The sequence below is a fragment of the Octopus sinensis genome, linkage group LG6 (assembly GCF_006345805.1).
Source record: "Octopus sinensis linkage group LG6, ASM634580v1, whole genome shotgun sequence".
Taxonomy (NCBI): Eukaryota; Metazoa; Mollusca; class Cephalopoda; order Octopoda; family Octopodidae; genus Octopus; species Octopus sinensis.
In genome coordinates, this window is record NC_043002.1 from 22,961,401 (window position 1) to 22,966,400 (window position 5,000).

At 42.8% G+C, this 5,000-nt stretch overlaps 1 protein-coding gene across 1 annotated transcript in view; it reads right to left on the reverse strand.

The window, feature by feature from the left end:
• Nucleotides 1-5,000, reverse strand: part of LOC118763846 — a 38,435-nt gene that overhangs the window by 181 nt on the left and 33,254 nt on the right. The gene's annotated exons all lie outside the window — the stretch shown is intronic.

A 5,000-nucleotide genomic window follows, 5' to 3' on the forward strand; every position in this document is an offset into this window, starting at 1 on the left:
ATATATATGAAGTCATATATTTATATATATGTATATATATATATATATATATTATATATGTATATATATTATATGTACTTATATATACATACATATATATGTATGTATGTATATATGTATGTGTATATATATATACAGTATATATAGATATATATATTCACACACAAATATATACACATACATATATACATGCATATTGTGTGTGTGTGTGCGTGTGTATTTTTATGTCTGTGTGTTCATACATATATATGCATATATGTATGTATATATGATTCTGCATCTATCTGTTTATCCATCTATTTATCTATATCTATGTATCTCTATCTATCTATCTCTATCTATTTATCTATCTATCTATCTATCTATCTATCTATCTATAGTTAAGAGAGCTTTGACGGGTACCATCATCAACAACAGATGGTGGTATGCCCTAAAAAAAGCGATTAAAGCAGAATCAGTCAGATACAGTAGAGCCCTAGCATTAGACCGAAATAGAATAGAGGGAGATTTAGTTAAGGTTTTAGAAGAGGCACTTAGAACTGGCATCGCGTCCAACGTACTGGCGGCGAGATTGGCCCTCGACCAACACCTCAACGCCAAACACGAGGGATGCGTTGTCAGAGCTAGGATGCGTGCTCTGAGGAACGAAGGATTGGAGCCGCCCAAGAGGCCCGAGTGGTGGAGACGCAACGAGGCAACAGAGCCACCATCAAGTCTCTTATAGATGAACAGGGGCGCGAATTGCTCGAGCCTAAAAGGGTGTGTGGGGTTTTTCAACAACACTTCACCCAACTGTTTGGGACAAGTGGTGAGTCAGAAAGCAGAGTGGACTTTAGTGCCTACCTGCATGCCTTGCCACGACTCTCAGCAAGGGAGGTGGAGTCTTGTGAAAAGCCTATCACAGCTGCGGACGTACAGGATGCGATGGTAGGCTGCGCGAGAGACAAGTCACCAGGCTTGGATGGTCTGCCCTACGAATTTTATTTTCATATGCCAGACTTGTTTGGAGGCGTCTTGGCAGCTGTCTACTGCAACTGGAAGCAGAACGGGAGTATTCCTGCTTTTGTAAAGCGAGGAGCAGTGGCACTGATCAAGAAAGACCCAAACAAGGGGGACGTCATAGATAATTTCAGGCCCATCACTCTGCTCAACGCAGATTTGAAAATTTTGGCCAACGGTGGTTAGCCGAGAGGGGCGCTTGTCATCAAGAAACTAATCGACAAGGCGCAAACATGCGCCGTGCCGGGTAGAAGTATTCATGACAACCTCCATCTGATGCGCTACATCATAGACAGGGTAGTTAAAAATCCTGGCATGGTGGGGCGCTGATCAATTTGGATCAATCAAAAGCCTTCGATAGGGTAGACCATCACTACTTGGAGGCTGTCCTCAAAGCGGCTGGTTTCGGTCCAGTTTTCCGCGGTTGGATCCTGCCTTATACAGCGGCATCCGCTCAGTAGTTCGCGTAAATGGTCATCTATCCAGACTTTTAACATCATGCGTTCGGTTCGTCAGGGATGCCCCCTCTCATCGCTGCTGTATGTACTGACTCTTGAGCCACTACTGCGGAAACTGGCGACGCTGAGGGGCATCCCACGAGAGCTGGGATGCGGGAGGAGGTGTCTGCATACGCGGATGACGTCACCGTCATAGTGTCGAGCTACGAGCACATCGAGCTGGTCGGCGAGACGAGACTGAAAGAATACGAAGCGGTAAACGGGAGCAAAAATTAACCGGGAAAGTCATGGGCTTGCGGCTCGGCACCTGGAGAAGCAAGCCCATGCCGTCCAACAGCGTCTCCATCGTGGGACGCTGGACGGACGGACCGGTTAAATTGCTCGGGGTCTGGTTCGGTCCGGACCTCCAAATGGAGAAGAACTGAGGCGAGATAACGACTAGGGTGGCTACTCTCACCCAGAAATGGACTGAGAGAAAGCTATCCCTAAAAGGTCGGGCGGAGGTGGCGAACGCGTACATCGCATCCGTCATCGAGTATCGTCTGACCGTCGTGCCTTGTCCCGACCCTACCATCACCAAACTGGAACGCATACTCTTCCGCTTCTTGTGGAAGGGAAACGTTCCGATGGTTAGGCGATCCATTTGCTGCCAACACCCGCTAAATGGAGGGCTGGGCATGCCGTGGTTGATGATGCGCAGACATGCGCTGAGACTGCGACATCTCCGGCGCTTCATAGAAAACGGTGAACAGGGGGGGTCGCCTTTTGTGCGGCGCGCTTTCCCGCAGCTCGTCTCCTTGGACGAACTACAGTCATGGATCAAGCAGAGCGAGGCTAGGCGAATGGCACCGCGAGTGTCGCGTTGCTCTCAAGCAAACTTCTGCCGTCCGGGATCGAACTTGTGCGACTCCATCACAACAAAGGCATTCTATAGAGGATTAGTGGAGGGAGGTGCGACGACGAACTCGGGCAGAGTCTGGGCGTCGACGAGGAACACCTGACCCGCCTGTTCAGGACAACTTTCGGGCCGGGACCTATGAACAATCACCAAAGATCCCTGGCCTGCAGTGCTATCGAGAAGCATTACCTGTTCGGGATAAGCTCTACAGACACGGTTCCAGACACACTGGACCGACTTGCCCGAGATGCGGTCAGAGCGACGAAACCGTTCTGCACGCACTCGTGCAATGTCCAACCATTTCCGACTGTGGGCTTATACCGAACGGCTGCTGTCACGTGTGGGACGAATCCGCCTATCGGCCGAGTCTATCGTGAGAATTGCTCCGCCCCCTTCCCTCAACCGGGAAGGCAAGGCAGTTTTCATCGTACTGGTGGCCATGGTGAAAGAAGTGTGTGTGGTGGACTCGAGCGAAAGGATTAGAGACAAACACTTACCTCTCTGGCCAATCGCTCATCAACTTTTTCAAGTACCACTTGAAAAGGAAGGTGAGAATGGAGAGGGAAGTTTTGTCTCGCGAAAGATTCAAAAAAAGATGGGTGAATGTTGCAAAGATGGTGCGTGCTAGTAACGAAACCATTTTGAGCATGATCCTGTAGATCGTAAAAAAGAAAGAAAGAGAGCATTTTCGATCTCATGTGGTTATTTCCTCCCTGACTGGGGTTCCCGTGGTCTTTTCTGTAGGCTTTTCTCCCCACGGATGAACCCAATCTTGTTATATCAATGTTTACATCATTATTTCTGTGATACACGATTTCCTTTTTTTTCCTTTTTTTCCTCCTCTCGATCCCTTTTGATCGCAATCTTACATTTTTATTTTTTTTCCACCCTCGAAAATGAAAAGCTCTGCATTTGTATTTGTCCCCTCTGTATTCAGCCCTGTGTGGCTAATAAAAGAAAGTTATCTATCTATATATATATATATATATATATACTTACATATATATATACATACACATAAAAGTTTATAATTATGAGTATAATTATAATTAGGATTCATCAAAAATTTACTTCACCACATACCGAAATTTAGAAATAGCAGTTAAAACTTTTTATTTCACTACTATAAAAAAATCAGATAGCTATCTGGGAGATTTTCTTATAGTAGTGAAATAGTAAGTTTTAACTGCTATTTCTAAATTTCGGTAAGTGGTGAAGTAAATTTTTGCTGAACCCTAATTATAATTATACTCATAATCATAAAATTTTATGTGTAAGTTTACCGATAATGGTTCTTTTAACATACCGAACTACTTGGTAAAATTATTAATTATTGATAAATTAATTAATTTTACTCTTTATTATTATGGATATTATATATATATATATATGAATCAACATGTATGCTTAAGTATGTGTGTGTATGCTAATTTTATATGTATATATAGACATATAAATATTCACATGTACACTTATATACATATTTCTAATGTGGATTATTCAACCTGACGATGGTCATTGAACTGCGTTTGGGAAATAAATTTTCATAACGAAAATAGTTTAAAGAGGTAAATTTCGAGTCTTCAAGAGTCGAAAGGTGATGTTACTCGACATGGCCAAGTTCTTTCGATTGGGAAGAAAGAGAGAATGCTGTAAATGTATGGAGAGGAAAAATTAGAGAGGCAGCGTTAAAACCGAGAGGTAATATTTATCCCTACTTGAACTCTGGAGATCATTATAAAAAAAGATTGCTTTGACGCACCGAAAGCCAATATGACAGTATCTCTCATGGCATCTACCGCAGAAGAAACTTTAAAGAGGGATATATCTGAGCTACATTTCTAAACTGACTTTGTTCTCTGATGAGAAAAAATAATAATTCTTTGATTCTCCGTCATGAGTTATCACTTCTGAAATATTGATTTCAAATTTTGGCCTAAGGCCAGCAATTTCGAGAGAGAGAGCACAAGTCGATTATATCCAGTGCTTAATTGATACTTAATTTATGGATCCCGATTGGATGTAAGGCAAAGTCGACCTCGGCGAAATTTGAACTCAGAACGTAAAGACAAACGAAATGCCGCAAAGCATTTTGCCCGGTGTGCTAACGATTCTGCCAACCTGCCGCCTTATTAATTTTGGCACAGTGCGACACCAGTGCTCAACTGGTTAATTTATTTTATCGACACAGAAAGTCAACCTCAGCAGCACGAAAATAGAACGAAAACAGCTGGAAGAAATGCTGCTCAGCATTTCATCCGGCACGGTAACGATTCTGCCAACTCGCAGAAAAATCACAATGTAAATGATTTTCCGTTATAAAAAGAAAAAAAAACACTTTTTTCTTTTCTCTTTCGTTCTCGGAAGGCCGTGCACACAAGGCTCCCAATTTTTTTCTTTCGTTAGTATCTGTTCGACTTAGATTTATACCGTCCTTATTTGAAGAGTACGAAATATTTTTACCTTTCTGCAAATCTCCGATCCATAATCAACTTTTGTTAGCATAATCGTCACTAAACTGTATCATATATACATCCCACTATTCATATACACGAGTGCACTCTGTTTCGAGAATAAGCGCAATAATATGTGTATGGGCGTATGCGTGTGTGTGTATACGACTATATATATATGAGTGTGTGTTT